The following is a 12,419-nucleotide window of genomic DNA, read 5'->3' on the forward strand; positions in this document are numbered from 1 at the left end:
CCCTAGGACCAGCGCAGACACCCTTGGGACATGGTGCAAGGGTGCCTGCGTTGCAGGGAATTATTGTTTATGTGCAGGAAGGTGTTCCTTCCTCCACATAAACAATCAGTAATGGTGATTTATTAGTTCTATGTGTGCTGCAGAATACAGCACAGATAGCAGTAGCAAATCGCCATTATTTTTTAATTGTTTATGTGCAGCACACATAGAAAAAGCAAAAATGAGAAGAAATTAAAGTATTTCTCATCGTTGTGCCATTTTAATGCCTGCTTTGCATGGAGTTAGTTTTTGGCAGTGGCTCAAATTTACACCTACTATTAAATCTGGGGCAGCATCAACAAGCAATGGGTGTTTTGGTGGAATGCCCACAGCAACACCCATTGCACACCCCTTTCCCTCAGATACCTGCATGAAAGGGTACCATGTTTACAGAGCGGCATTAAGCCACACAAAGTGGCTTAACGCCCCTTTGTAAATATGGTGCAGGGCATAGCGCCACTGGAACATCATAAAAAGTGACTTTCCGGTGACGTTAACCCCTTGGAAATATGCCCCAGAGTGTGTGTTGTGCTTCATTTAGCATAGTCACAATGCTAAGCCATTTTTTTTTTCCATTTGTAAACTTTATTTCGATCAAAAAGATCATAAAAGTTGCATAAAATACATATAAAAGGCAAACTTGAGCATAATAAAAAGGATTAAAAAATTTTTTTTTTATTTTTATTTTTTTAAAATAGACCATGGAAAATATACATAGCAGCATACAATTTTTTAGTACTTAAGACGCTTAATCCACATTGCATGTAAAAAACGTGAAACAGCAAACACTACAACAGTACTTGTGTCAGTGGCTAAGATGCGGTAGGCTTCGGTACATCTTGTAAATCCTAGATTCCTACATAAAGGAATGAGCCAATACTTCCTGGGGGCTCTATATGCAATGCAAAGAAACAATACATGGATTATTGTGTCAGGCGACCTTCCACAGGCTGGGCAATTTTTTTCTTTTTGTTTGGACCAGTTCTTAGTAAAGTCCCTAAGAGGTAAGGTGCCCAACCTAAATTGGATATATAGTTTCCTTGCCAGAGATGGATGCACTTCATTCAGGAATGATTCAAAGATATACTGGTCTTTATTTAACAAAAACTGTCTCGAAAGACTGCCAAGAGTTGTGTTTTGTTGTAATGCACTTAGCTTATGCTGCCTATATACCTGGACCAGTTTGACACGAGAGAGCGTCAAACAGAATACCCCAGGGCTAGTCCAGAGTTCAGGCAAACCAATCCTGTAGCACATCTCCTTAATATAGACATGCCAGGGAAACTTCTTAGAAGTGCTAACTGAAATTATTGAACTAAGATCACGACAATAGGACCCTAGCTCATCTGTCAGCCAAAGTCTTCGCCAATATGTTAAAGGACGTAGGCCAGCTTCTTCATCTATTGGTCGTATTGCCAGGTCAAGGCGTAACGGTACTAGAGGGGTGCTTTGCGGTAAGCCTAATAGAAGTCTAATAAACTTGTTTTCTAATAGAGAAAGACCTTTCAACTGGGAATGGCCCCACAACTCTGCCCCATATAGGGCTGCATTTCTTACTTGCACTTTATAGATTTCTGCTGCGGGGCCAGGGGCCCTGTGTGTGGTATATTTAGCCATTCTTAATATCGCGCCAGATAGTTGGGCAAGCCGCATAGCTGCTTTGTCTAGTTGAGGAGCCCAGGAAAAGGACTCAGAAAGTGTGATCCCTAAGTAATCGAATAGTGAGACCCTTTCTAGAGTTGTTCCATTAAGAGTGGGATTAGGCCGAGTTGTATTAGCTGGATTAAAAACCATGTATTTAGTTTTCGAAATATTTATTTCGAGCCCATGGTCGATGCAAAAAGCTAAAAAACTATCTAAAACACGTTGAACGCCCATCGGGGATTTAGATAGCAGAAGGGTGTCATCTGCAAATAGCATGACTGGAACCTTTCTGCCATTAAGTCTAGGGGAGTCACCACGGTTCGTTTTATTAATATGATTAACCAAAGCGTTAACATAAAGACAGAACAGGGTAGGGGCTAGCACGCATCCCTGCCTGACTCCTCTATTGACTGGAAAGCGCGCGGTTAATTGGCCTGCCTTACCATATCGGACCTGCGCATAGTTGCCAGTGTGCAGTCTTATGATCATAACTAGTAGGTCCAAGGGGACTCCCAGCTTGTGCAATACCGCCCAGAGCTTATCCCTTGGGACCATATCAAAAGCTGCTTTCAGGTCGACAAATATCAAATAGAGGCTGCCACCCTCCATTGATACTGTCTTCCAGAATAATAATTGCAGCCTTAAGAGCTGGTCAACAGTTGACACCCTTTTCCTAAATCCTGCCTGTAAATCACTCAAAATATTCATCTCTTCCATCCAGGAATGCAGACGATTAAGTAAAATTCTAGCAAACAGCTTTTGTGCTACATCTATTAGGCTGATTGGCCTGTAATTTGCAGGAAGCAACGGTGATCCTTTTTTATAAATGGGGAATATTTCAGCTCCTAGCCATGTATCTGGGATATTCATACCTTTCATGATGGCGTTAAATAAGGTCCTTAAATAAGGAACCCAGATCAAGGGTTCTTCTTTGTATAGGTCCCCGGGGATTTTATCTAGGCCAGGTGCTTTAGATGTAGAGAGGGTTTTAATAGCACCCTCAACTTCTTGGGCCGTGATTTCATTTAGAGAGTCAATTTGTGCTAGCTGAAGAGGACCCTCCGTAGGGATCAGATCATCTCCAGTTGAGTACAATGACTTAAAATGGGCTTCCCAGGCAGATGCTGCAATATTCGGTAGAGTTGGGGATCGTTCGTCCTTATTACCCGAGTTGGCAATAATTTTCCAAAATCCCCTCATGTCCTTATTAGATAGGGCGATTTTGAGGGCCTCCCATTTCTCAAACTCCCATGACTTTTTTGCATTTTTTATAGTCTCATAATAAAGCTTTCTAGAAGGCTTCAATACAGCCTTATTTTTTGTTTTTATTGCATTAATAAGAGCAAATTTTGCCTGCCTACATTCTTTAGTGTACCAGGAATTAAAAAAGTAATTTTGCCTGGGCTTCGTTGATGGGGGATTAAAGAATATTTTAAGAGCCAAGGTTAGTTGCAGGTAAGTTGATTCTACCGCTTGTAAGTCCCAGTCGCTTGGTAGTGGGGTAAATAACCTTTCCGTTTCCAGAAGTGCTGGGAGAATCAGCCCATAAAGTTCTAAAATTTTGTCCGGGGTGCGTTTAACTGCATCCCATCTGATTCTTCTTTTGTTATTGACCAGAGAAAGGTTCCGGTTGGGCATTGGGCCAGTAGTAGAAGATGCTTGAGAGACAGGGATTAATAGCTCAAGCAGCAACGCATCGTGGTCACTGTCAAATCTAGAGATGACAGTAAAGTCTACAATGCTATTCCAAGAAGATACCTCCACCAGAATATAGTCTATTAGGGAGGAATAATTGTCCCTTTTAAAGGTAGGTTTCCCTGGCTGGTCTGATTTTAAACGACCATTACAGGCCCTCAATGAATGCGTAAGGACAAATGCATTGATTTGCATAACTAATGGGGTCCAAGCCTTTACCTTCTGGATTTGGGGATCTGGTATTAAATTACAATTATCTTCCTCGTTTTCTAATATATATGGGAGATCCACTAGCGGTTCGTATTGACAGTTAAAGTCACCCGCAATTATCAGTCTATCATGTTTAGGTAGATCTGGTATACTAGTAGATAATAAGTCAAAAATCGGAGAATCTTGAGATAGGCTAGACGGACGTGAGTAAACGTTAATAAGAATTAGTTTAAAATTGGGTTTGAATAAAAGAGCCAGACCTTGGAGATCTACTGAGAACAGATCTAGTTCAGAGATAGTGCAGTCTAAATGAGTTGCGACCCATATGGAGAGGCCCCCATAAGGTCTATCCCTCTTCCCCTTGGTCGCTACTACAGTATGTGCAGAAAACCCGGAGAGCTGGGTAGGCACAAGCGACCAGGTCTCCTGCAATAGTACGACATCATATTCTGATATAAACTCAGACCACTCTGGGTTGCCTATCTTTGAATTTATACCAGCGATATTCCATGATAGAATCCTGATTTTAAGATCTGAGTGGGAGGCTATGGTTGGTTGGCGTTCGGTACAAGGAGTCTCCATATTGGCTGAGTTACTGGCTTCTTCGCTTACGTCTGGTTCATTAAAACTAGGCAATACAGAATAAGTTGACAAATGGGTTGGAATATCTAGGTTAAAACACGGTCCAATAACATTAGCATGTACTTTCATGTGTTTGTTTGGGATTTGTGTAAAAGGTAAAAAATTGTTCCCGAGTCAATCACATTCTTCCAGATTAGAAAGTGCTTTGAATCTATTGGACAGTGATACTGTATTAACACAGGGTGAGCTGACAATGGTGGGGGCACTAGACTGTACCATAGAGCTTTTTACCCTGGTCAGGCTTGGGATTTTAAATTGACGTTTGTTATAGAAGTAATCATATGTTAGAGGCACTATTTCAAACTATCTCCTTTCTGGGGGGAAAAAATTTCTAAGAAGTACAGGCAAGACATTAGTGCTCGAAAAGTGCACAATAACACAGTCCCCTTTTAGCTTCTTCTCCTGAGAGCCCACCCAGTCAACTCTTCTCGCCATGATAATCTTTCTTACGAGTGATTGGCATACCCATTCAGGGGCACTGAGATTTGACGATATCCAGTGTGCACATTTGTCCATTAGATGGATAGTAGTCTCTCTTTGATTAGGTGATAACGGGGGTACCTGTGCCAGAACCAACGCCAAAGGAGCTGCTAGAGGAGATAAATGGAATGTTGGTTGTACTTGTGTTGTATTTATCTTAGTAAGTATAGCTTTAGATGTTTCCGGCTGGGGTAGTGCACAGGGCCCTTCAGTTCTAATTTGGGGAGCATTGGGATGTTGTGAGCTCCTAGTAATTTCTGGTTGCACTGCGGATAGGGCTGTTATGGTCGCAGGTTGGGCGGCTTGAAACTCTGGCATAGGGGTATTTTCTGTTGAAGTTGGCTGAGGCCCATGTAGGTGACCATCAAGGATAACATTATTCTGTGCTATTGCTGGGAAATTATCAAATCGTGACTCCAACTTGGAGATCCTTACTTCGATGCTTGCCAATTTGTCGATTATCGGGTCTATAATAGAGTCTAATTTCTTAAGTAGGTCGTCCCAAATTGAGGTTTGATCAATGACATAAGGGACAGGTAGATTGGATGTTGAAAGGGTTGCTTTAGGCTGATGAAGCTTTTTGGTAGTTTTTTTTGCAGAGCATTCCTTTTCGTAGCACAAGTCGCTTTAAGGACCCTAGGGTTATGGACGGTCAGCGTATTCCTGGTTCTGGTCTCTCTTAGCTTAGGCGGTGATATTAAAGACTCAATAGAGATCGGTGGACTTGGATGAATGTCAGTTGTTATATCACAGTCTCCAACGCTTAGGGTCGGATGTGGATTAGGATCTTCAATGCCAACTAGATCTCGTGGAATACCTGGGGAGGCTTGATTGCTAATTTGAGAGTTTGAATGGGCGGGCGAACCCTGGCATCTCAGTGGGGGACATCCAGGTTCCAAGGACAGTCTCCTTTCGGTCAACTCTATTTCGTGTGCAAGCAGAGACGTTGCCCTAACCAAAAATGAGTCTAGTGTAGCACCAGCGGGTGTTTTTGATCTGGTGCTTTTTCCTTTCACCATTTTAGTTACCAATTAGCCACAATCACACTAATTACCTTCAATGATAGTAGCTAATAGAGGGGTGGCCCAGCCCGGCCTCTTCCGGCCCCGGACGGCCACAGACGGTCCCGCCCTTGTCCCGGACTTCTCCCGGCGCCGGCCCGCGCGCGATCCCGCGACGCGGAGGGAGCCTCTGACCAAGTAGCGCCTCCGGGCGCGTCGTCCTGCGTAAGTGGGCGGGGCAAAGGGGAATGCTGGGGGTTGTGGTTCAACCCTGCGGCAGCCTCAGGTGGCGCGAGGCGGCAGCGGCAGGGGAACCGGGCGTCCACACGATGTTAAGGATGGTGATAAGTGCCCCAAGAGCCAGGTAGGTGCTGCTCTGCGCTCAAATCACGCTTGTCTGCTTCTGAACAATGCTAAGCAATATGAGGACTTCAGTACTTGAGTGAAAGAAAGGATTTGGGGTTACATAAATAATGAGCACCCTAAATACTTTACTTAGCCAGAGAGAGGCAATGTGCAGCCTCCCATATTGCTCCTTTACTTCTCTGTAGAGCTCAGGTCAGGCTTGGGTTACCTTGTGACACTGATCCATGAGACATATTTTATTGTATTTGGTTGGCAAGGGGCTAAGTTGGGCTTGGTAATGCCTCAGTGGGCCTAGTGGACTGCACCATTTCTTTTACCCAACCGTCTCATTTAGTGAGAGCCCTTGAATGCCCAAGATCTACCCACAACAGTGCATGCGGGAACTGCAACAGTATTAAGAAAGAGAGAGCTGCAGTGTGGTAGATCTTCTGAGTGAAAAGACAAGAACCAGTGTAACTATCAACCCAGCGATTAAACAGTTTTTGCCTGGAGTTGTTGGACTGAGCTGTGATCCTTCTGCATAGACAGCCCTTTCTGCTAAGACAAGTGGTGCGTTTACAACAGTGTAAAGAGAAACCATCTCTCTGCCATTGAGAGAAAATGGGACAATGACGAGGAAGGCAAAGATAAGGAAATAAGGAATGAAAAAGAATAAAGAATGGGTGGGCAGGCACATGGAGGCATTAGCAGAAGGCCTTATTGAAGAAGTGTGAAATAGAGAATGGAAGAACAGGATATATGAGAGAGAATGCAATGGGAATTCTAGAACAGGGATGGTGAGGCACAAAGGAGTTGAGACAGGCTACCACCAAGAAGATGTGAAATCAATGGCACGGATCAGGTAGAGCCAAGGAATTAAAAAGCATTGAGGTGTAACTGGTGAAGAAGAGAAAGAAGGTGGTTAGAGGGGGAATGCTGGCTGCTTGACAGTTGACAATTGCCAGGGCCTTGAGCTCCACTTATTTTAGTCCATTTCCAGATAAAAAATGTAATATAAAGTCTGAGTCTTTGTTGCTTATGTTTGGGTCTGCTTCCTTTTGAAGTGGCCTCTCCTCTGACCTGCTCGCTCTTCCTCTTCGAAGCAGTCTGACACAGCAAGAATAACTCAAAATCTGAAAGCCACACCTGGATGTCAGCCACTGTGATGTGTGTCTAATAAGGTTATCCCAGGCCCTCAGCCCTACCCCTATGATTCTCTTTGCAGCTCCATCAGCCCTATCTCCTTCTTGAGATGTACTATTCCCCTTCCTATTGATCTTTTTCTGAATCACAAAGCACCTTTTAAAGTGTACAGCAGCTCCTGGCTCTCACCTTCCTCCAGCGGCTCCCACCCAACTCTAAGGAATGCAGCAATCTACAAATCTGTGGGGATTCCTCTTCCTTCTCATGGTCATCCAGTTAGCCCCGTGTTTCCCAAAATGGGAATCTTCCACATATTGCACCATTCACAGCACAAAGATGATCGTACAAGAAGGGAAGAAAGGGCAAAACAATGTGTCTTCCCCAGTAAATTCCATCAATCTCTGCGACGCACCTATGGTTATACATATTGGCTGAATATCACTGTATTGGGCCCTTTATGTACTAAGCAGAAACATATCCAAAGACCAAGAGTCAACCATCTCTTTTGCATTACTGATCTTTGGTATATTATTAACTGAATGGCATCAGTAATAATCATATTTCACCTTAGCTACAAGATAATATTGTTTGAGATCAGGTAGACCCCCCCTAAGCATATGTGCTAATAAACAGTCATATCTTATGTCTTAGGACGACCACCTCCGCTACGACGCCAAGACCCTCATCGCTCTCAACCCAGGAAGAACTCACACCTGCTACAAGGCCGCCCGAGGTGCACCCACGGTCCCTTCACCTGCTGAAACTGCAACTTCTCCTGCCACGAAAGCGCCAGTACACCCACCACAACGGAAGCCAACCAGCTCAGATGCATCCTGATCAACACCCGCTCCGCACACAAACACGCCGTCGAACTCTGGGACCTACTCGACACCACATCACCGGACGTCACCTTCCTAACCGAGACCTGGATGAACGAAGCCTCCTCGCCAGACATCGCCATAGCCATCCCAGACGGGTACAAGATCACCCGCAGAGACCGCACCAACAGGGCCGGAGGAGGAATCGCCATCGTCCACAAAAACACCATCAAGATCTCAACAAACACCACCGACACCCTCAGCACCGCCGAACACATGCACTTCCAGATCCACACGAACCCAAAGACCACCTTAAGAGGCACCTTCGTCTACAGACCTCCAGGACCCCGGCCTCAATTCTGCGACTCCATCGCCGACCTCATCAGCACACACGTGCTGACCTCCACCGACTACATCCTCCTCGGAGACCTGAACTTTCACCTGGAGAACAACAACGACAACAACTCCTCCACCCTGATTGACAATCTTGCCAACCTCGGACTGAAACAGCTCGTCACAACGCCGACCCACAACGCCGGCCACATGCTAGATGTCATCTTCTCCTCAAGCCCCCACATCACCTTCAGCCACGCCTCCGAACTCACCTGGACAGACCACCACTGCATCCACTTCTCCTTCCGAAAACCACCCACACACCACTGCACCCTACAGACCGCCCGCCGCCGCTGGGGCAAAATCACTGAAAAACAACTACAGACAAACCTCGCCTTCGAACGCTGGATGAACGACTGCGCCAACACCATTGCTCCTCTGAGAAGCCCCACCAACGCAGACACCAGCAGAAGAGTCAGCTGGTTCACCCCGGAACTCCTCAACTCCAAACGCACCTGCAGAAAACTGGAAAACATATGGCACAACGAAAAGACGCCAGACAGCCGCACCGCCCACAAAGACGCCATCCGCAACCACCACCACCTCATCAGGTCCGCCAAAAGAACCTCCTTCTTAGACCGCCTTGACAACAACGCACACAACAGCAAGGAGCTCTTTACCATCGTGAAGGAACTCTCCAACCCCAGCTCCAATGCGAATGACATCCCACCATCGCAAGCCCTGTGCGACTCCTTCTTTCACCGGAAAATCACCAACATCCATGACAGCTTCAGACCCCGGACGACCCCTACTGACCACACCCCACCGAACCCACAGCACCCCACCGCCCACGACACCCTGACAACCTGGGCCAACGTGAGCATCGAGGACACAATCAAGACCATGGGAACAGTCCACTCCGGATCCCCATCCGACCCTCTCCTGCACCACATCTTCAACAAAGCCAGTAAGTCCATCGCTGCACAAAATAATCAACCTCTCCTTCGAGACCGCCACCTTCTCTGAGATCTGGAAGCACCCAGAGATCAACGCCCTACTGAAGAAACCCAAGGCGGACCCGAGCGACCTCAAGAACTTCTGGCCCATCTCCCTGCTTCCGTTCCCAGCTAAGGTCATTGAGAAGATAGTAAACACCCAGCTCACCCGGCACCTCGATGACAACAACATCCTTGACCCGTCCCAATCAGGATTCCGCAGCAACCACAGCACCGAGACCGCCCTCATTGCCGCCACAGACGACATCAGGATCCTGCTGGACAACGGCGAGACGGTGGCCCTCATCCTCTTGGACCTCTCCGCCGCCTTCGACACCGTCTGCCACCTCACACTACGCACACGCCTTCACAACGCAGGGATCCGTAACAAGGCCCTGGACTGGACCACCTCCTTCCTCTCCGGCAGAACGCAGAGAGTCCGCCTCCCCCCATTTCGATCCAAGGCCTCCGAGATCATCTGTGGCGTCCCTCAAGGATCCTCCCTCAGCCCGACACTGTTAAACGTCTACATGGCACCACTAGCACGCATCGCCCGACAGCACGACCTCAACATAATCTCCTACGCCGACGACACTCAGCTGATCCTCTCCCTCACTAAGGACCCCCTCACCGCCAAATCCAGCCTCCACCAGGGAATGAAGGCCGTCGCCGACTGGATGGAGGACAGCCGCCTCAAACTGAACACAGACAAAATGGAAATCCTCATCCTCGGATCCAACCCCTCCGCATGGGACGACTCCTGGTGGCCCACATCACTGGGGTCCCCCCTGACCCCCACCGACCACGCACGCAACCTGGGAGTCATCCTCGACTCAAAACTCTCCATGACCAAACAAGTCAACGCAGTCTGTTTCAACACCCTCCGCATGCTCCGCAAGATCTACAGATGGATCCCGACCAACACGAGGAAAACAGGCCCTTGTCAGCAGCAGACTCGACTACGGAAACGCCCTCTACGCCGGAGCCTCGTCCAAGCTCATCAGCAGACTACAGAGAATTCAGAATGCCTCCGCACGCCTGATCCTCGACGTCCCACGCCGCGACCACATCACCCCCCACCTGAGGAACCTGCACTGGCTGCCCGTCGACAAAAGAATCCCCTTCAAACTCCTGGTCCACGCACACAAAGCACTCCACAAAACCGGCCCAGCCTATCTCAACAGTCGACTCTCCTTCTACGTACCCAACAGGAATCTCCGCTCCGCTGACCACACCCTGGCCACGGTCCCACGCATCCAGAGATCCACTGCCGGAGGCAGGTCCTTCTCCCATCGCGCCGCCAAGACCTGGAACACCCTTCCCCTCTACCTGCGACAGACCGAAGACCTGCTGACCTTCAGGAGACAACTCAAGACCTGGCTCTTCGACCAATAGCAGCTGCAACTCCCTTTCCCCTCCCCTCCCCAGCGCCTTGAAACCTTCACGGGTATGTAGCGCGCTTTACAAATTATGTGATTGATTGATTGATTACTCCGGGGATTCGCTCTTCCCACATCAAAGATATCATAGTAGATTTTAAGTGCATTAAAAAATCTGGCAGGTGTGTCCAAGTGTTTGGGCCCGATTCACAGAATTAACTTAAGACAAAATCCTAAACTTACTACTTTTGGTATTCACAGAATGCACTTACTACTTTTGGTATTCACAGAATGCACTTACTACTTTTGGTATTCACAGAATGGATTTACGACTACTAACTTTACGTCCGCACTCGGGCCGGAAATTCCGGCCCTGAGGCGGAGCTTCCGGCCCGGAGGTGGGGATTCCGGCCAGTGGCGGAGATTGAGCCATGGCCAAAATCTCCGCCTCCGGGCCGGAAGCTCCGTCTCCGGGCCGGAATTTCCGGCCCGAGTGCGGACGTATAGTTAGTAGTCGTAAATCCATTCTGTGAATACCAAAAGTAGTAAGTGCATTCTGTGAATACCAAAAGCAGTAAGTGCATTCTGTGAATACCAAAATGGTAGTAAGTTTAGGATTTTGTCTTAAGTTAGTTCTGTGAATCGGGCCCCTAATCTCTGGCTCCAGCTCAGTCAGTACTGTTTCATGGTTTTTCTCATACAAGACAGTCACATCACCTGCAACAGTTCTCCTAAGTACCATAAGGATGTAGAAGACCACTGAAAGGCTAGCCCTTTCACCTCCTACTGAGCAGAAGGCATAGTAGCAACAGTTCTGATCTGTTCCAATGTGGGTGCAGGCCAGAGTATTCAGCAAAAATACTAGCATCTGACATTACCGGAGCCAAATTAACCTGTGGATGTTTAATATAGGGCAGAACAGAATATCATCTGCATATAAGCTGACAATGTGTTTCTGCTCAAAGCTCTTAAAACCTCAGTGGGAATATGCTACCCAAATGGGGCAGGAAGAAGGTTCAGCCACCATGGCAAAGAGCAAGGGGATAAAGAATATCCCTGCCTCATTACTCTACTAAGATAGATGTCTCTAGAGAACATTCCATTTATACAAAGCTTAGCAGTATGAGATGTGTAATGCTGTCTGACCATACCATGGAGAGGAAGTGGTTCCCCATACAGGGCCGTCTTAACAGCATTATAGATCCCGGGCAAAGCATTGCAGTGGGTCCTGCCGACATAACCACTCTCAGAAATAAAAATGTTTAACAGAAAATTTGTGTTAAATTCTGGTCTGCATGGGGCCCCTATGCTCATGGGGCACCGGGCAACTGCCCAGCATGCCCATGCATTTAGACAGCACTGTCAGTATGTCTTTCCTACAAAGCACCTCGAATAGAAAAGACTGAATCAAATGCCCTCTCTGCATTGAGGGTCCATACCACTGCAGGTAGCTGCAGGTCCACATTATGTACAATAGAGGGGAGCCTTCTTAGATTATTCTGCATTTATTCAAGTATTTTGTTACCCAAATTGATCAACAGAAAGTGGCCTATGGGAGGTACACTGGGTGGCTTATTTACAGTTCTTCAGCAAAAGCATAATGAGTACTTCCCTGGTGGATGATGTTAATTTCCTGGTACATAGCACTTCCTCATGCGTTCACAACATATGTATATAAAACAGTGATGGATGAAA

General features: G+C 47.0%; 1 protein-coding gene across 1 annotated transcript in view; it reads left to right on the top strand.

Annotated features, from left to right (window-relative positions):
• The window catches only part of SLC24A3 (solute carrier family 24 member 3), a 1,192,172-nt gene that overhangs the window by 1,161,980 nt on the left and 17,773 nt on the right, over positions 1 to 12,419 (top strand). The gene's annotated exons all lie outside the window — the stretch shown is intronic.

Source organism: Triturus cristatus, chromosome 6 (assembly GCF_964204655.1).
Source record: "Triturus cristatus chromosome 6, aTriCri1.1, whole genome shotgun sequence".
NCBI lineage: Eukaryota > Metazoa > Chordata > Amphibia > Caudata > Salamandridae > Triturus > Triturus cristatus.